At 53.9% G+C, this 20,111-nt stretch overlaps 1 protein-coding gene across 2 annotated transcripts in view; it reads left to right on the forward strand.

The window, feature by feature from the left end:
• Nucleotides 1-16,906: 16,906 nt before the first annotated feature.
• PSD2 (pleckstrin and Sec7 domain containing 2) overlaps nt 16,907-20,111 on the forward strand; it is an 89,480-nt gene continuing 86,275 nt past the window's right edge. Inside the window, exon 1 of one of the 2 annotated variants that reach the window (XM_042789979.1) lies at nt 16,907-17,000. The gene's annotated coding sequence lies outside the window, so the exon portion shown is untranslated. Of the gene's footprint in view, nt 17,001-19,622; nt 19,664-20,111 lie in introns of those variants that run through there. The other variant, XM_042789980.1, reaches the window with a different exon arrangement.

Consider the following 20,111-nt stretch of genomic DNA (forward strand, 5'->3'; position numbering starts at 1 on the left):
TAAGACCCGTGATCACCGATGCTTTCATGGAGATCCAACTCAAGGAGTCTGGTTATACAGGGCAAACTGGGCCTTGCTTTGGTATGGCACTCACCTGCTTCTCCTTCCTCTTCCATTTTGTTGTGTCCTGTCCTTAGAGTGTGATGGATACATGGACCAACTCCAGAGTTACCTCTTGGTTCTAGAGATGATGCACTCTGTGGCCAATCTCTCAAAATCTAGATGTAGACAGTCTTAGAAAACTGCATCAGGAGATGGTTTTATTTCTTCTCCAGCCTGAAGCCTTCTGAAGAGTGTCACCCATAGGCTTAAGCTCTTCCCAGCAAGTCTCAAACTAGCTAAAATATAAGCGTATCAAAGCAAGATTCTCACATACCCCCAAGCCTCACAAATATCCAAAGCCTTGCATTAAAATCAGACAAACCAGTAACCTCTTGATGCTTCAAACAGAAGACTTTTCTGGAAGGGAGACCTTGGGTCTCTTCATGTTACTGGATGTTGTGCAGGGGCAGCCGGGTAAGAGCCTCTGGACTCTGCCACTCACAAGGTTCTAACTGTTTCTCCTAGCCTTAAAACTCATTTATCGAAAATACACCGACTCTGTGCTGTTCAGAGCAACACCTTTTTTATAGATTTGGCAACAAGATGTCCAAATCTACAGCAGCCATTGATCCCACCATTATGTATCTGCTGGAGAAAGCTTGGGTAAAGGAGGGGTGCATATATAACAAGGACTATGGTACATATATAAATATGTGCAGACTTCAGTAAGTGATAAATCAGTTAAGAACCCCTTAGTGTTTAGAGACAACCAAGCTATGTTCTAGTCAATCAATCTGTTGCTGAAAATATTATTAATGTCTGGCACATAGATTTATGATGAAGGCTAGATGGATGCAAAAGAAACGTTTGTTAGTGGGAATTTTTGATGACTGTGCTGAAATACCATTCATTTGTTGCAAGAAAGCTAAATATAATCATCATGGTTATTTATCAGGGAGTAGAGTCTTCTTCACCTCTTTGGTGTCCATGTTAACATGCAGGACACCTGGCCTCTACTGTCTCGCCTTTTGCCTTGAGTTAAAAATGGGTAACAGTACACCCTGCATTGTGGTAGGGAGTATGCCATCATCACATAATTCCCAACACAATTAGAGATTGTTGGGCCTTAGTCTGTGTTCAGAACCTAATGGCACAAAGTCACCATGCAGAACGTCACCTCGGAGATGTCTCCATGCAAGGACAGACACATGGAGAGAGAAGACAAGCAGTCCCAGCTGTAGCCTTTGTTAAGCACGGTGGCTATGGAGCTCAAAAGTGATATAATGGAGCATCTACAGAAGATCAATATAAAGAGCAGCTTGTACCGGCTTGAGCATTTCTGACACTGCTCATAAGTTTGTGGACTGATGCTGTTGTATGGTTCTCTTTGGAGTGGTGCAGATCCCAGCTCCTCCTCATCCCAGCCCTGCTGGATGTGTTTCCACTTTTCCATCACCGGGTCCTGACTTCCCCAAGAAGATGCCTGAGTGACAGATAGACTCTGGTGTGGCCATTCCTCCTCAGCAGCCATCCGGGAATTGCCCACGGCGTGGAAGAGTCAAGCCACGATGCTGCGGGATATTTACCAGACATGCACTGGGTTGGATCAGTCAGATCCAGTGGGACACTGGCTTCAGCCTGCCCAGAGCCTCCCTGGACATGTCTCAATACAGGCATGGATGAAGCAAACACAAGATGAGTTCCCCTCCACTGCAGGAGGGCACCTAAACCCATCCTCCACCATGCTGAGCAGGCCAGCTCTAGCACCGCTGCTCCAGCAGCAGCCTCGAGCTGAGCTCTGCCCCTCCAGCCTCAGGCCCCATGCTGCCTGGGCCAGCCCTCCGCCCGCTCAGCTTCCTTGCTTCCCTTTACTGCTGTTTTTGTTTTCTTTCCACAGCTCGTTTTCTCGGTCATCCATGTCTCTGTGCATCATATATCATGCCTATGTGTCCAGAGGAAAGAAAGATCCCCTCCAACCCAGCAGCCCTGTAACGGATGGACCTTCCCGATTCGCAGCTAGCTGACAGCTTGTGAGAACAACAGCTTGAATTACTGAAAGAACTTTTCCCACTGAGTTAATCTGCAATGGATGTAGGTGACCTTCTAAAGGCATCTATTAATCAAAAAAACAGTGCCCATTCACCGTGCTAGGCTGAGCCCTTTGGGGGAGGGGGGTTACTAATTTCCCTCTGAGATAAATCATAATTTGACAATAATCATCTGCCCTAATCACTCCGATTCTTCCCTTTAATTATTTGTACACACGGCTCTTCCTGCCTGAGAAACACAAAGGACGACATTAAACGTGGCGTTTGCACTGTCGATGAGAAAATGCTGAAGGCTCCAGCCACAGCCTTGAATCACTCTGTGCGGTGCAGAGCACCCAGCGGAGCCAAGCTGCCAGGGCTTTGGCCAGCTTTGGTTCACCCTCCGCCCAGGGTGCAGGGAGCAGACTGTCCTGGAGACAACCCACTGCTTACAGCCATGGGGAGGGCAGCGGTGCCCAAGCCCAGGGAGCAGCCCCGGGACCAGAGCATCAAGGAGAGGGCGGTTGGAGAGGAGACAGCAGAGAGCAGATGGGCTTCAAATGCTGTCCTGGCAGCCTGGGGGTCTGACCCCAACACTGTCCGTGGCTGCACCCACTGAAAGAGCCTGACCCCCGCCACAGCACCCATCCCCTGCACTCTTCTCACTTGGAGGTCTGTAATAACAGCGAAGCTGCAGAGAGCATGGGGTTAATCTCAAATCAGTGCCCCTCGGACGCTGGGAGGAAGGGCTGAGAGCTGGGAAGCCAGCAGACCGTGGGAGGGAAGGAGGAAGGAAGGGAGGGCGCGGTGGTTTGGGTGGCCTTGCGCTCTGCAGCTGCATTGTGCTGGCCCAGGACTGGTGAGGGGTCCCCGGCCCCTCCCGGGGAGGCTCTGGGTGGTGCCAGAGTGAGTGAGATGCCTGGCCGTACTCCAAGGACCCAGCACGGGCAAGGGCTCCACTTCTCGGCATGTCCTCTCATGCTGGCCACCGAGCTGAGGGGGTGCAGAGCCAGGGGTGCGGAGACGGGTCTCAGTCCTTTCGCTCAGCCACCTCGGAGCCATCTCGGTCCCCATGGCACGCAGGCTTCTCCAGTGCTCCAGAAGCAGTGATGCTGTGCCCTTGGGCACCCAGAAAAGCAGGGGTGGTGTTGACAGGGGTCAAACGAGCTTTTTGTCAAAATCTGCATCTGTGGGATAAGAGTATAAATGGCAGAAGTGTGAGAATTTGCCTGTCGCTGTGGCTCAAGTGAGGGCAGGTAGCTGGGTTTCCCTGTGACAGCAAAGGTACAGCGCTCTTCTGGGTGTTACTAGCTGAAATCTGCTCAGCAAAACTCTTTTTCAGTGGATTCGTGGAATGAAGCAAATAGTTCATGCTGTTCCTGGGAAAATGGGACTCCTCCTTTTTCTCCTTGGGAAGAAATCCTCTAAAACTGGAAACAGCCAGGAAATGCTGTGCAGCACTTCATGGGAAGTGAGATTTTCACACTGCACCCGTCTCCTCTCCCACTGGCCTGTGCCCACAGCATCTCCCGCAGTTTGGGCAGCCAGGCACAGGCTGGGTGCACCAGCCCCTTGCCGCCAGCCCCCCATGGGACACGCAGCCTGGAGGTGCACAGCCCAGTGCGGGTAGCCAGGACGGGCTCCCGAGCTCAGCAGCATTACTGCAGAAACACACTAGCCACGTTTCATCCTCTGCTTAGAAGGGTTTGGGGGCAGGACTTTTTAGGATTTAAACATCTGCCCTCCCCAAAAGCGAGCAAAATCGGAGACAGTCCCACAAGCTTCCTCAGTGCTACTGGGCTGACTCCTAGTAATTCCCTAGCCAAGGTCAGTATGATGTCTTGCAAGCTATACCATGGACCTACAGCACCGTATGCTGGCCTAGTTTAGCATCTACACAGCAGTACATCCTGCCTCGTTTAGTCCCCGGTCCCTGCAAAGTAGTGCAGCGCAGGGCAGGCCACCTAGTCTGGGCCTGGGGGGAACTGCAAATTGCTGATGCTCCCCACTCCCTGCGGCGGGACAGGCAGTGCCCCGTGGGGCTTCCTCCGAGAACAGAGCGTGGCAGCGCCGGACCAGCATCGCTTGTGTGCACAGTCCCCAGGAGACCAGGTTCCCGGGATGCCCGTCCAGCTGATGCAAACGGAGGGAGGCTGGAGCTCAGCTTGCACTGTGGGTCTGGGCAGTTGTGTCCTCCGTGACCTGCTCCAGCCTTGTCCTCCCCTCATCTGCACTTTGGCTGCTGCGCAGGGCTGTGCCACAGCCCACCCTGTCAGAAAGCTCCTCTCCGGTTTCAGCACCCTCAGGGGTAGTGGAGCCCTCCCTTGGGACCCCAAAACTGCCCCAGGGACCCTGTGGGGACCAGCAGCTGCCCCACTGGGAGTCCAGTCAAGGCCAGCTTTGGATCCTTCCTCACCAGCAGTGTCCAGACCTGCCAGACTCAGTGCAGCTCAGCTTGTGATCCTCCCTCAGATGAGAGGGACAAAGTGATCCTGAGAAACTCTGAAAGTAACCACATTAACATTGAGCTGGAGCGGGGAGAAGGCTGTTTTCCAAAAGTCAGATCCATGGGACTCCCCGGCCATGAGAGACCAGTGGTGGTAAGAACCAAGGATCAGAAATAAAGACTTAATACAACTGACAAGAACTAACTGCATCAGTGAGAAAAAAACAGGCATAATGCTACTACGTGCCTGGTACCTTTGTCTCCTGTTTCTCATCATGCAGTGCCCTATAGGCTGTCTAGCATTGACCAGGGAAACACCACGAGCTTAGAGTGCAGTGCTTACCTCCAGGGCAGTGAGGCACTGCTGGGCACAGGCTCCTGTAAGAAGCACCTTGTACTGCCGTGGTGTTTCCTGAGCCATGGGGGTCAGCTCCAAGCTATGCGCTCCTCTGGAACAACTCTGGTGGCAGATCCTGAGAGTTTGGGAGATCATGCATTACTCTTGGCCTGTTTCTGAGCGAATTCTGCCATGGGCACAAAGGATGAATGGTTCCTACAGGAAAGTGAGGCAGCTCTAAAGTACATGCCCCTGTATGGTAACATGACCTAAACCAGAAACTGCAGGGGGAAATTTATCCTCACGCTAAGCCATGTATCAGCTTAGGTCCCTCCTGTTCATAAAACCTGTAGGGGCAGAGCTGGAGTTAGCAATGATCCATCCAGACTTCGCACAGGTATCATCAGTTCACTACACTCTCCAGCTGCCCTTGCTTTGCAAAGAAACACATCCTCCTGTTCTGGCTGAACCTCTCCTCCATGTGGGATGTGCCCATGAGTAAGAACACATTTCATGTCCAGCAAGCAGAGAGATGAGCCTGCCATCTCACAGCACCTGCTACGTCCCTGTTGTTTGTGGATCAGGTTGCCCACAAAGATGTGGAGCCCCAGTGGAGAGGCTGGGGAGAAATGGAAAGAACATTTTTCCTCAAAGTCTAAGGATAGAAGAAACCAAGCAAAATGAAAGAGGTCAGCAAACACGATGCAGCAATTATCACAGGCAAGTCGGGAGGAGAGACCAAGATAATGCAATTTATGGGCTTCAGGAGAGGGAATTCTCTAGGGGCACTGATCACGCACTATAAATACCTTCAAGGTAATGACATAAATGAAGGGAGTGAATTATTCACCATCTCTGACGATGGGAGGGCAAGAGGCAGTGACCTGGATCTGAGGAAGGGAAATCTGGGTGGGAGGAAGCCCAGGTAGCAGGAGCAGTCCGGTGTGGGATGCGCTCCCTGGGGCAGCCCTGCTTTCTGCGCAGAGTCCGTCCCTACCACGTCCTCGGCCAGACCACGGTCAATACTGGTGCTGGAGGGGCTGAGGCCAGCTTGTGGCCTGTGTGGGAGCTCCCAGCCTGCATGTCCCTCCTGGCATGGGGGGGAGTAGGTGAAGTTTCCTGCATGTGGTGGGTCTGGCCCATACACTGACCCTGTTGCTTTCCCAGGGCTGCAGCTGAGCAAACAACTTCCCTTGCCTGCAAGAGGGCACGGTGTCTGCCTGGCCCCACACAGGCAGGAGTGAATGGAGATCAGTTTGGCATTTATGACAGCTACCAAGCTGGTCACGTCAGTAGGAAGGAGATAGAAGAAGCTATGGCTTTGACTTGGAAAGAAGAACCAGGGTCTGGAAATGCAGCCTCCAGCAAGATCACAGCATCACAGGCTGGCTGAGGTTGGCGGGGAACTCTGTAGGCATCTAGTCCAGCCCCCCGCTCACGCAGGGCCACCTAGAGCCAGTTGCCCAAGCCCATGTCCAGATGGCTTTTGAATATCTCCAAGGATGGAGATGCCACAACCTCCCTGGGCAACCTGTGCCAGTGCTCAGTCATCTTCACAGTGAAAAAGTGTTTCCTGATGTTCAGAGGGAACCTCCTGTGTTTCAGTTTGTGCCCATTTCCTCTTGTCCTATCACTGGTCATCACTGAAAAGAGCTGGGCTCTATCATCTTTGCACCCTCCCTTCAGGCATTTATATACATTGAAAAGATCCCCCTTAAGCCTAAAAGATGGAGATGTCTTGTGCACAGACAAGAAACCTTTTGCATGCTGCTGGGGTCATTTATCTGTCTGTAGACATGCACGTGCCTGCTAAAGAGTAATGATCACATTGAGATTATGTATGTGAGGAGACCTGGGAAGGTACTGTGCTTCTGCTGATGCTCTTGGCACGAGTTGGGGTTCAGTCCTATTCCTGCTCCCCGTTGCTTCACAGCAATCCCACTGGGGAGCTGTGAACGGATTTCCCAATGTCTGCTCTTTGTTCTTTGCCGCTGGATTGCGGCCTGATGCCACAAGGAAAATGGAGGAGAGATGGGAAGAGTTCTGCTTTCCCCTTTGTCATGGTGACCTGTGGAGGCAGGGGTACCTCCTGCATGCTCTGGCAGCCTGACACCCATCCTGTGCCTCTTCTCTCCTAGGCCGCTGCGAGAGAAAGGTGGCAGAGAAACACTGTGTCCCCTGGCACAGCCCCAACCTTCCGCTTCTCCTTGCCTTGCAAGAGTCAAGCCTTTCTGTGTGCAAGCAAACACTTACACCCTGGCTTGCATAAGACCAAATTTATTCACCCAGGGTAGACAAATAGGAAATAAATGTTCCCGTGGATCCTGAAGATCCATTTTGATCGTGCTTTCCTGTCTGTGAGCAGCATTCAACCCGTAGGATGTGGGGAACTCAGACTTCTCTTCCTGGCTGGACGTTAAGCCACAACACAGACCTGATAAGGGAAAACGTCAGCCTGATGCCAAGTGGAAAGCAAAATGTTATAACAGGCACCACCTGGGCACCTCTGATCCAACAGACCAGTTGGGGTGATCAGGTATGGAGGGGACCCATTGTGTTTATTAGGAGATCCACTTTGATCTCTGGAGCCTTTTCTATCTCTCAGCGGATGGGTTTGTCCTTATCTGCATCTCCCCTGGGGGGGATCTTCAAGTGCCTTATCATGGCCAGTTGGCCTGGCAGATTGCTATGGGTTCCCCAGGACTGCCTGTGGGGCCAGGGTGGCACTGTGGTGGCCACCATCAGCCACCTGCCAACCTCACACCAGGCAAAGGCAGATGCTGGAAGGCAAGCAAGCTGGGAGACAAGTGGGTCAGCTTGGGTGGTTCTTGCAACCTTTCCAGGAAACATTTAAGAAACAGTGCTCTGATCTCCTGCCCAATGTGCAGAGTCATACCACGAGCCAGGATCCTGGATGTGCTGTCTGAGCCATGCTGGTCCAGAGAGACAGACAGGGAGAGGTCTCTTGCATTGCTTGTCCATCACAGTCATGTGTAGGAGGTGGCATGGGCTGGAATGGCTTTTGGAGAGGAGAGTCTAAAGGAGGCTTTCTGGTTCTGCAACCCACAGAAACCACAGAGTCTCATGTTCCCTCTTAGTACAGACAGGTGGCCATGGGCAGGGTGGTCAGTGTGACTCTTGGCAGAGAATAAGGAAAGCAAAATCCACATGGGAAGAATATTATGGCTTTGGCATCCCTGGTCCAGCTGCCTGGTCCATGTCTCCCATGGAGAATGACTATTAAATTATCGGCTTCTGGACACTGCAGTGGCATGGAGCTGTGTAACAACAGCAGGAAAACAATGATCCCTTGGCCCCTAGTTGGTTCTATCCTCCACTGGCAGAAATGCAGTGTCTGTCCCAGGCACTGATGCTGTATGCAGAAAACAAGGACATGGGTCTGGTCCAGTGTGGGGCACACAGCTTTACAAGTCAGAGAAAGAGGAAAGGCAAAGGAAACTGCCTCCTAAACGTGAACTAACTGGAGGCTGGCTCCAGACCCTCAAGACAAAGCTATAAATCTGCCCAGCCCTGCTGCGAAAGCATGAGACACCCTGGAACAGCCACATGGCGTCACAGTGTCCTTGATCTCTGTTTTCTCTTCCATCCCTTCCTTTCATCCCCGCTACCCCCGGAGGCACATTCAGTCTCCTGGTGACTACGGCTTCTCAGCCTGCTCAAATGCTTCTCTCTCCTGTCCTGCTGTGTTTTATAGCAGGCTGGGTCAGGTTGCAGTTGCTAATAGCAGTGGCCAAGCTCGGCACAGAGGGAGGGCAGTCCCAGCTGAAGGACAAGGTTTCCAGCAGGACGTGCTGCACCTCTGTCAGCGGCGTTGGCGTCTGGCCCCCGCTCCCCTCTGTCCTGTTTTGGGAGGCACCGGGAGGACTGACCTGTGCAGGGAATGCAAACTGGCGGGTGTTCTCCCCTGGGCTCGTGTTCCGTCACGGGGCTGACAGTGCTCTGGCATGTCCCGTCACATGGTGGGGGACGGGTCGGAGGCGATCCGTGACCCATGGCTGTGGTGGCCACGAAGCTCTGCCCCCAGGCTGGCTGCGGGTCACAGGATCCACTGCGACAGCTCCTGACCCTGCTCTGTTTGCTGGGCTTGAATATTGCTGTTAAGATGAGAATGAAAAGAGGAATTCTCTGGCTGCTCCGGGAAGGGGGAGCCACATCGACGCCTCTTCCTAATGCAGAGCTGACACTGAGACGTCCCGTGGGAGACATGGCCTAGCCCAGCTCCCCAGCTGGTTTAAAAGTGACTCTGTTTTGAAGCCACAGACCCCCCTCCCACAACAGCAAGCAAGGAGACAGTCTCAAAGGCCACCCAAGCAACATCCAGGAAAGGCCATTGCCCGCTTGTCCCCGTTTGACCACATCCTGGACATCATCTGGAAGTGAGCGAACAAAGCAGAGAGGGCATAAAGCCATCGCCGCGCTCTCCCCTGATTTAGCTCCGTGGAGCGTAGGCAGAATCAGCACATAAGCCACAAAAAGTCTGTGCCACATTTGTCTCCTTTGTGTCTCTGGGTTTGCTGCACAAGGAGCAGGGGGAAGAGAAATGTGTTCAGGCTGTAACTAATGCCAGAGCCTAAGAAATGGATCAATTCAGCCCCAAATAATTTGCAATGCAAAGGGAGCAGCTCTCCTCTTGGTTCACTCCTCCCCACACACAGACACATGCACAGCCCCTCTTTCCCACATCCCTGCCTTGAGAGAAAAGCAGCTCATCGCCTCAGCGCCGGCAGAATGCCCCCCCCCCGCTGCCCGCCCCCCAGCTCCTCACAGCTGATTGCCTCCTTGCTGATTTAAATCCCTGGCACAGGCACCCTGGTGCCTGTCCACCCTCTGGCACCAGAGTCAGGAACGGTGAAGAATAGATGCCGGGGAGGGGGTAGCCCCAGCACATTGGCAGTACTGCCCCTACACAGCTCAGCTCTCTGTGTCTCCAAAGGTTTCTCTCCCAAGCGTGCTTGACTAATTAGTAAACAGAGCCTAAACCTTTTGGTCTCCACCGATCTTATCTTTAAACCCTGCAGACAACAATTCCTCAATCGATACCTCATTTAATTGCTGCCACCAGGCTGACAGCTGGGGTTCTGGCTGTGCAAGCCTGGCTGTCACATGGCAGGTTGCCAGTACCACCTTCTAATCCCAAACTGATTTATCCTCATGCAGCTCCTCTCCGCGCCCCACCCCCAGCCCTATTCGTGTCCCTCCCTCCCTGTGCAGGGGGTAGAAAACGTTGTGGCTACGTGAATCCCCCCACGAAGACATCGCAAGGCTGCGCCCATTCACCTCCGGAGCGCGGCTGAGATCAGGGCTGTGTCGAGGAACGCCCGAGCAGGAGCACGCGGCCTCCGCCAGCCACCGGGACCTGGTGCAGCCCGGTCCCGGCGCAGGGAGCAGAGCACTGCCACAGCGGGAACACCTGGGTGTCACCCGTGGCGCTCCGCAGCCAGCCCACGCTGGGGGACAGGCGGACAGGCAGCTCCCGCCCTGCGCAGCCCGGTACCAGACCTGGCCTCCGCGGCACTGCCTTCCCCGGCCGGGACCCAGCACGCGCTGGGCACGATCTGTTTGCCGGGCTGCTGTTCCCGGGGAGCCCGAGCAACTGGATTTTTAGGGATGCTCGCGGCCCTCTGAAGAGCAGCAGGTACAGAAGCGAGCCGTGGCTGCTATTTTGGCGCAAGCTGCCTCGTGGAGTCAGGCGCTGACTTCCCAGTTAAGCGCTCAGCTTGGGGCTGGGGGAAGTATGGCAAGCAGATCAGGCTTCTGTGATGGGGTGCAAGCCGTCACTGCTCTGTGTTTCCTCTGTCTCAGTTTTTACTCTTGTTTTGATGTTGCGGTTTAACCCCAGCCAGCAGCTGAGCACCACACAGCCAGTCACTCACTTCTCTCTTCTCCCAGTGGGATGGGGAAGAGAATTGGAAAAAAAAATAATACTCATGGGTTGAGATAGAAATGGTTTAAAAACGAAACGAAACTAAACTAAGACCAGCAATAAAAAATATAATACTAATTGTAATGAAGAGGAATATAATAAAAAGAAGAGAGAATAAAACCCAAGAAAAGTGATGTACAATGCAATTGCTCACCACCTGCTGACCGATGCCCCAGCAGCGATCTGCCCCAAAGCCAACTCCCCCCAGTTTATTTATATACTGAGCATGATGTCATATGGTATGGAATATCCCTTCGGCAAGTTTGGGTCAGCTGTTCTGGCCATGCTCCCTCCCTGCTTCTTGTGCACGCCCAGCCTACTTGCCGATGGGGCGGTCTGAGAAGCAGAAAAGGCCTTGACTCTGTGTAAGCACTGCTCAGCAATAAGGAAAATATATCTGTATTATCAACACTGTTCTCACACTAAATCCAAAACACAGCATTGTACCAGCTACTAGGAAGAAAATTAACTCTATCTCAGCCGAAACCAGGACATTTGATTTTGCTGTAGTTTAATGATAATCATAGGTGCAGCACGCATTTCCTTCAGTGGCAGATATGTGAAATAATTGCTGCAACCCTGATCTTTGATCAGTTATGAGTTTGTCATCTGCAGTTCTTGATGGCCTCTCTTTGATGCTGATTGCCCTCGTATCCTCAGGAAATATTAATGTTTAATTCTGGAAAGAAATAGAGCTTGTATATGAACACATCACCAGCAATACCACCAGAATGAGACTTAGGCCTGCCTCTAGATGAAGATTGTGTCCCACAATACCAACCATGAGTCCGGAGTCTGCCCAGCGAGGAGGTGGGTGCCTTGCTTTCAGTGGTGCCTGTGTGATCACTGCACCTGCAGCTCAGCCCAGCCACTGAGACCCAGTGCAGATCTGGTCTTGGTCACACCAGCTTTCAGGTGGCATTACCTACAAATCCACAGTGTAAATAGTGGAGATACGTCCCACTGCAGTCTGTGGCCATCAGTTTCTACTCGCATACTCCTCTGAAGGTCACTTGCTCCATCTCCAGCTTTATGTGGAGGCAGCATCTTGTCCAAGCCCTGCTGCACACACCTTGGAAGACTTCTCAGCCCAGATGTGGTGGGACTGGTGAGCTTGGCTGGTCTGCCTGCAGTGCTACCTTCTGTGATGTTCATGGAGTCAGTGACTGAGGCTGCTCACTACCTTCTCTGAACTCCAGGAAAGGAGAGGCTGTAGCAGAAAGCAGCTTTCAGATCTGCCTTACTAAGGGTCACTTACCCACTGAGTCCACCAGTGACAATTTGAGTGTCACCTGTCCCTGCAGCTTTGAATTACTCTACTCCATGTTGAACCAAAGTCAGTCTCCTCCAAGCAAGAAGAGGTTCAGAGATATAAAACAAATCACCAGCTCCACTATTGGCCTTAAATAGTATCCTCATTTTGTGTTAAGTAACAGGGATGAGGCCCTTGCTATGCTAGGTGCTGTACAGAGGAGATGGGCCTGGGGGAACCCACATGTCTTCCCAGTGTCCAACAGTGATGTGGAAATCTTCTCCTAGGTGACCATCTTGGTACCATTCATAGTCTTCACAAATCAACATGGAGGAAATAGTGCACTAGGAAAGGCAGGGAAATGTGCTAACAGTTGACTGGGGACAAACTCAACTCTGGTGGAAATGGATGCACTGTCTTTGGGTTCACTGGGCTCACTCAGGAGACCCTTGGCTGCTGCAAGGGTCTGGTGTCTCCATCCAACTGATGGTTGTGGGATGCATCATGTCCCACACATCTAATCTTCCAGTTTAGTCTTCTCCTGTAACAGCTGCACCAAGGCAGAATGTGACCCTGGGCAAAAAGCCAGATTCTTGAGAACTGCTGAGGCTGGAGGACGTGGCAAAGGTCAGCCTGAAGTTCAAAGTACCCGAATCCCAGCTCTCTGGGCCAGAAATAATTTTCAGAGCCTTTGAGTCTGGACAGAACCTAACCTGTATATCCAAGGTGTCTTATCACTGAGCTTGAACAGCGTCTGTGTAAGCAAGACTGTGCCCTGTCAGGGTGCAATCTTAGCAGAAAGTCTGCCCTGTTCCCAGCCTTCCAGGCCACAGTTCCCCAGTGAGCCAGGTGAATGCTCAATAGCTCCATGAATGAAGCCATGAAAGCTTGCTATCATGTTAGTGGGAGCGGGGGGCTCGTGTTATCAGCAACCACAAGTCGTTTCCACTGACCTCTGCTACCATTCAAAAGCCTGTTCTGTTCAGGACTGCTATCCGCTGCAGCTTGCTCATGCCAAGTCCTCTGTGAGTCAGGCGGGGGCGAAGGGGATCCAGGTGAGCAGTCCTAGTGGGAGAGGTGACTGGTGACAGAGGAGACCCCCACGGGCAGGGTGGGAGTTGGCGACCTGTGCAGGCAGTGGCATGGGAGTATCAACCCGCAGCCGTCCTTCGCCTTGGTGCGAGAGGGTGCCTGACACATGCTACTGGGAGATCAGCAGTTGGCCCCGAGCATGCCCCAGATGGTTTGATGCCAGGGTGTTTGCACACAGCTCTGCCATTTAATGGGGAGAGAACGCATAGCTGATCCCAGCTGAAGCCATACACTAAAATGCTGACAGACTGTTTGTCGAGACACAAACATTGGCAAATGGCCCCGCTTGCCATATACTTAGAGTCACGGCAGAGAGGGAGGAAACCCAAGAACAGGGCTGTCTCTGGCAGTGACTGAGAGTCCTCAAAGTGCAGTTCAGTGCATGATTCTGGGAAGAGGGAAGTCACTTTCTCAGGAGATTTGAAGAACCCTTTTCTGAATGGGTGGAACAGAGTTGCCCTGCTTCTTAAAATGAGGCCGGGGATGATGGGAACTGCTGGGTACTTTTCTTGTGCAGCACAGTTTGGGGGATGGAGCATCCCACCTGTCCAGCCAGGACGGTACCTCTTTGGTCCCTCAGGCTTGGTGTGTTCAGCAGTACTTCTCCAGAGAAAGCCAAACTTTGGCATCTTGGATATGCCGGAGACTCCTCTCCTAGCAGGTAACGCAGCGTGCAGGGCTGCGGTGGTGCTAGCTGTGCTCAGTACCTTTCAGTAGGGCTGTGCTTTACTCACTGATGCGCTGTTAGCTCCTCCCAGCTGGGGTCCCACAAACCAGTAGGGAGGGGATGGGAGTTGTGGAGAAGGTGACACTGAAAACAGGAGCCAGAGCTGGGCACCGTGAAGCAGAAGCCAGGGATCAGTGTTGTGCCCAGTGGGTGTAAGTCTGCTCATCTCAGGATCAGCCTGAGAACCTCCCACGCTTGTGCCATGAGTTTATGGTGGTGCTGGGAAGGGAAGGATTGTCTCCAAACAGCACCTTCTGGCCTCTAGTGCATCCCCTGGGGCACCTGGGTTTGTACCCTGGGAAAGCCAGGTCACTGTGGTGGTTTGAGCCTGGTCAGCAGCTAAACGCCCCGCAGTCACTCACCCACCCTCCCTCACTTGGGAATGGGGAGGGAATCGGAGGGGCAAAGGGAGACTCGTGGGTTGAGATAAAAACAGTTTAATAACAGTAACAGAATAATACGCTGACAGCAGTATCAGCGGGTGATGTACAATACAGCTGCTCAGCACCCGCCTGCTCCCAACCAACTCGAACACCAAGGCCCCACAGCCACAAGCAGCCACCCCTCCTGCCTTTATATAGTGAGCACGATGTCACATGACATGGACTATCAGCCAATCGGGGCCCAGCCCTCCAGCTGTGCTCCCCCCGCCCCCGCACACGGGTGAGGGCACTGGGCCCTGGGGAGCCCCTGGGGTCTCAGGGGGCTGCAGCTCCTCCTGCTGCCAGACCAACGGGAACTCTAGGCCAGCCCCAACCAGGACAGTCACCTTACCTGAGTTTTCAGCCCAGAAATGCCAGCCCTCAGTCTGTGTAGATGGCAAGAGGTTCCTGAAGGCACTGAGCTAGAGAGCTGTTGTTTCCAGTTTCCCATCAAACTGAGGAAAACAAGCACTGCTCCTATGCTGATCTAGCAGCCTTCATTTTGCCAGCAGGAGCCTTTTGTCTCTCAGAAGATCCCCCTAGCTGGAGGAAACTTTTGAGCCTAATTGTTAACCTGACAGGGCCTCAGTTCAAGATGATTGACTTCTGCAAACAAGGAGTCCTGAGTTTCTAGGAGCTCTGCCCTCCAAAATGCTGAATACTTCCCAGGGCAATGGGGTGCGGGAGGGGAGCACCCAGAGAAAAGAAAACATGGCCCATGTTGTTTATGGGGCACAGAAGAAGGGTAACAAGGAGGGGAAGGAGCTATCACCTGAGAAGAATTACTAGCAGAGTAAGGCTTTTTCATTTATCTGGACATCACTCTGGGGCAGTCTGATGTTAAAGGAGTCCGTAGTTTTAAATTACCACTAATGACCACATCAAAAATAACAAAATTTGGGGTCGAGGTTCAATGAACTAGGGAAGGATTCTTGTGGTTTGATCCTCTGCTTTGAGGATCGTGCAACATGTACCTGCATCAGAGTGAGGATAGTAAAGATGCCAGAGAGTGTCCCTTTCACCAAGCTCCTGCAAAGAGGATGGGGTCTCTGCTGAGTGTGGTTTTTGTGTTTTTTTTTTTTTAAATTTTATTTTAAATTTCATGATAGAAATGTTGGTCACCTAAAAAACAATGTAAGTTTTTACCTTGTGTGAGTTACTGTGAAAAGCATGAAAAGCGCTTGCACATAGGTGGAAAAATGCCTGTGGTGATACTGAGGGGCAGCTACTGACCCTGTAAAACATCAGAACATGTGTCAGACAGGGATGCCCCATTGCCCCAGTCTGGTCTCTGGGACAGCCATCCAGCTAACTTGCACTGGGGAAAGTCCTGGAAGCTGGGTCCTGCATCACCTCCTGCCATCTTTTTCACCATCCTCTGCACTGGGTTTCAGATCCCCCGTGAACTGCTTGCCCACCTCAAAAGAGGGGAGACAAAAGAGGCCAAGTGACTGTTTCTCAACCCAAGGCAAACGCCCCGGCAGCAGCTGGGCTGCCACAGTGCCCGGCTGCCAGCGCGCTCATCCTTGCTCTCTGTCCCCTGCCCGGCTGCCCGCTCAGCCTCCACTCTGCACCTTGCACACGCCAGCCGCTCGCCCCCGACGAACCAAGCGAGACCCCCCCCCCCCACCTCGGCCCCAGGAGGGGGAACGGGATGCCAGCAGAAATGTCTTGCTTCAGTGTGATCTGCCTGGCCTGAAACCCTCCAGAGATGTCTCCCTGGATTAACCTCATCCTGCTGATGCTAAGCTCCTGGTCTTGACCCCTTTCTCCCCACTTTCGAGGTTTCCCTGTGAGGTGTGGGGGTGTCTCTCATGCTGCCTTGCTGCAGCCTTTTGTGTCATCTCCCACATTGGCCTTCCCTCACCCAGAGGCTCCCCGGTGGCTCCATCCCCTCCTGCTGCTGATGTTGCCGGACTCAGCAGCTGGAACCGCAGCCTCCCGGGGGGGGGGGGGGGGGGGGAATCCCGTCTCTTAGCAACACTCCAGCCCAGAAGGTAGATGCTGAGCACACGTCTGGTCTATCGGTCCACGGGGGGCTCTGTGCGCAGGGCAGTGGGCAGCTGCTGCCTGCAGGGGTGGGGGCTGCGTCCCCCGGCACACATCACCTCCTCTGTCCCTGGGGAAGCAAGCGGGGGGGGCACAGGGGGTCGAGCACCGCCGTGGGGCGCCGCAGCCCGGCACCCCCGCCAACTCCCGAGCCCCTGCCCGCCACAGGGACCGGCAAAAATCCCACAGCCGCCTGCCACCGTGGAGTGGGATGAGCACGGGTTCAGCCAGGCCGGGGGACCCGGCGGCGGGGCTGGGGCTGGGTGTGTGGAAACCGCCGGCTCCCTCCCGACACCTCCACCCCGGGGGGCAAACGCCGGCAGAGAGGGGAGCCCCCGCTGCCTTCGGGGGTCCTGGCGCTGCCCACGCCTCCGTAGCTCGTCCCGCGCCCCCCACGCTCCCCCGCAGCCTCCTTGCCCCTCACCCCTCCCACGCGGGGCGGGGGCGCAGCGAGGGGGAGGGCCGCCAGGGGGCGCCCTTCGGCGCCCCCTGGCGGCCCTCCCCCGCGCTGCGCCCGGGACCGATCCCGGGTCTTGCGGGGGGGGGGGGGGGGGCTGCACCGAGCGGAGCGGCTTCCCCATGGCCCCACGCGTGTCCGTGGGACCGTCGCCCGGCGCGACAGGGACGCGGAAGCGGAGGCGGGCAGAGCGCGAAGGCGCGGGGTGAGTGCGCGCACCCCCCGGGGCGGGGGGGGGAGCAGCGGTGGGTTCCAGGGGGGCGTGTCATCCCCCCCCCCACCCCCCCCCCATCTCCTCACCGCACGTGTTGGAGCCGTGGGTGCCCCCCCGGGGGCTGGGTGTCAGCCGGAGGGGTGGGGTGCCTCAGGGCTGTGCCATCCGCTGTTACCAGCCGAGCTGTGCCCCAACTTGGTGCGACCCCCCCCCCACACCCCCCCACACCCCCCCAGGAACGCAGACCTCTCACAAAGTGCTGTTGGGTGAAGTGACAGGCGCCCGAAGGTGGCTGTCCTTCCCTGAGAGCCCCCGGGAAGGTGGGGGGGGTGGGTTAAATTTGTGCTCGAGTGGCGTCACGCTGCCTCAAAGGGCTGCAGCGCTGCTCAGGCTCTTCAGGGAAGGACTGGGTGTGGGGGTCGGGGAGGATTTGCGGCCTGGCAGTGGGTTTGCTGCACGGATTTTTCTGCTCTCAGATTCCTGGCCAGCTCCTTCGTTACGCGGTGCCTCTCCAGCTTCCTTCTGTGTAATAGAGCAGGCTCAGCTGGGTGGCAGAAACGTCCTTTCAACCGCCACGCAGTGAGCTATAACATGAGCTAGAGAAGCAGCATGTCTGCCTGGCTCTGGACAGGGGCAAGAGGCACCGGGCTTGCTGTAGTTCCCTGACATAGAGGGAAGGCTGGAAAGCAGAATTAAAAAGATGTGACAACCCCATTCAAGCTGACTTGCAGGTCACCTTGGTCTGCTGGACAAGAATTGCACTGTGAAGGTTTCAAGCCTTTCTTGGCAAGGGAAGTTAGTAGCCTTTTGGCAAAGTTGTAGGCATAGGACGGTCTCTCTGTGGGATGGGAAGCTCTTGCTAGGAGGAGCAGTTTTCTAGTGCTATTAAATGTCTTCAGCATCAAGTTCATTGTCAATCCCTCCAGGTAGTGCTTGAAGGAGGAAAGCAGGCCTTGCCTGTTGATTAGAGTTGAGTGCATCTGCTTCCAGCCCTGCATCTACACACTTTGGGGGAGATAGAGGGCAGGTTTAAGGGTATTGGAGTATTTGATAAATTAGGTTGCTTTTCTGAAATATCTATTTTTAAAATAAAGGAAACTGTTTATCACATCTTCAGAACTAGGTTCTTGCTTGTGGATTTGAGATGATTCCTTAGTTAGAAATGCCTTTGCATAGAATGAAAGACACTCTGGAGTAAAACCGGCATTGACTCAAAGTGAATACTTCTGGTTCTTTCTGCCTGACAAAAATTGTCATCAGTATGGCAGGAAGAGGGGAGAAATGGTTTCTGGATGAAGGGTGAGGGAGGTGATGGTTCTGGGGTTGTTGCCTGGACTGGCAGAGGTGGTGTGTGATGGGGTGGCCTTGAACAGCCAGCTTGTGCACCTACCGTCAGCTTCTGCAGCTCAGAGCCCGCTTCAGCCTGCACCCTGCCGTTGGCAAACTGAATTTCACTGTTGTGAGGTCAAAGGCATTGTCCCATCACCACTGCTGGCACCATGAATGGGACTCTGGCAGCTCCCGGCTGGAGATGGTGATCTGTTCTGTCTCAGTGTTTCCTGCCACCCCCGGGCTTTCCCCAGCTAGCGGCATCACTCACTGTCCTGGACTGCTGTCCCTGGGGAAGGACCGTGACATCTGCTCCAGCACAGGGCAGGCAGGCCACCTTCCCGCTCTCCTGCTGCCTGAATCTGCCCTGCCTGACCCGTAAGGGTAATGCTGCTTCTTTTCCAAATGCCTTGTCCTCTCTTGGAAGACAACTGCTAGCAAGCAGCCACTGTAACAGCCCTAGCAACGACTAGAGAAACCTTTCTCCACCTCTTGGCTTCATTCTAGGCTTGTGTGCGGACTCCCCTAGCCCAGAGCGAGTGGCTGAGCAGCTGAATTGAATGCAGGGCAATTAAAAGACCGTTGTGGATGACTGATAATTTCGAGGTTAAAAAGGAGGCTGGCATGGGGGGATATTTGCAAAACGCTCTCGATGGCTTCTCTCAGCGTGGACTCAGCTGTCAGGTTAGACCAGAAACATTCACCTCAGTTTGGGGTCTGCTGAGGGGGCTGCGGTGGTTGACACCTAAGTTCACAGTTGCCACAGACTGCTTTTTTCAAGTCTGAGTTTGAGGAAACAAACCACACCCTGTAAGGAGACCTTTCTCTGGAGGGGCTTAAAGCTTTGTGCAAAGGGACCTGGGACCTGGATGGTTTCCTACTGCCTCCTTTGAGAGCAGCAGCAACAAGGAACAGGATTTTGAATGGTGTCCTGAGACCTGGTGCTCTGGGTTTCCGTTCCAGCACAGGTTCCTAAGCCAAGAAAACTGCCTGTCCTGCCAAGGCTGGGTAGGAAACTCAGCCCTGGAGCAGCCAGTCAGCGGCATGGCATTAACTCCTCTCTACAAGCAGCAGTGAGACTCCTTTGATGTGCGTGCTATCTGCAGCATTTACTTTCTTGTTTCTTTTTGAATGACCCATCACGCCCAGCTTAGCCGAAGCCTGCTGGCTGGCTGGTGGGCTGTGGAGCTTTTGAAGATGTTAATACAAGCTCAGCGATGGTCCTTAATCACTTCTTTGTCATGTCCTCTCTGAACAGTGCTCTGCTAGTGGGCTGAAAACCTTGCTGGGGGAAAGGCTCTGAGGGGCACCGAGTGGAGCAAGAGGTAGGTGGGCTGGAGCCAGCGGAGTGGATGGCCTTGGCAGCAGGGAGCCTCCAAGCAGTTTACAAGCATTGAGCTTGTTCAGGCACATCAGGAATCTTCTTACGTTTTATCTCTTGGTGATCATTTCTTGCAAACCCCTGGGTTTAGCAGATCAGGTAGAAGGGATCAGCTGTTAGGTTTGGGCACGCATATCCCACCGGCTCCTGGGGACAGGATATTGCTTCTGGTCGGCAGGTAGAGTGGCTGCCAGCAGCAAGTCTAGCAGTCATCTCAGAGAGATGGAGAGTCACTCTTTGATTGGGGACTGCTGGTCCCAGCTGCTTGCCTGAACATCCTACATGTCTACACTTTAGCTGTCTCCCATCAGGTTAGACGTGAACAAGCTGCCTCCTTTGTATTTGTTCCTCCTGCTGTGGTGACCAGATGTCCTACTCTTCAGCGATGTTGT

Source organism: Tyto alba, unplaced genomic scaffold, assembly GCF_018691265.1.
Source record: "Tyto alba isolate M040663 unplaced genomic scaffold, T.alba_DEE_v4.0 Super-Scaffold_17, whole genome shotgun sequence".
Taxonomy (NCBI): domain Eukaryota; kingdom Metazoa; phylum Chordata; class Aves; order Strigiformes; family Tytonidae; genus Tyto; species Tyto alba.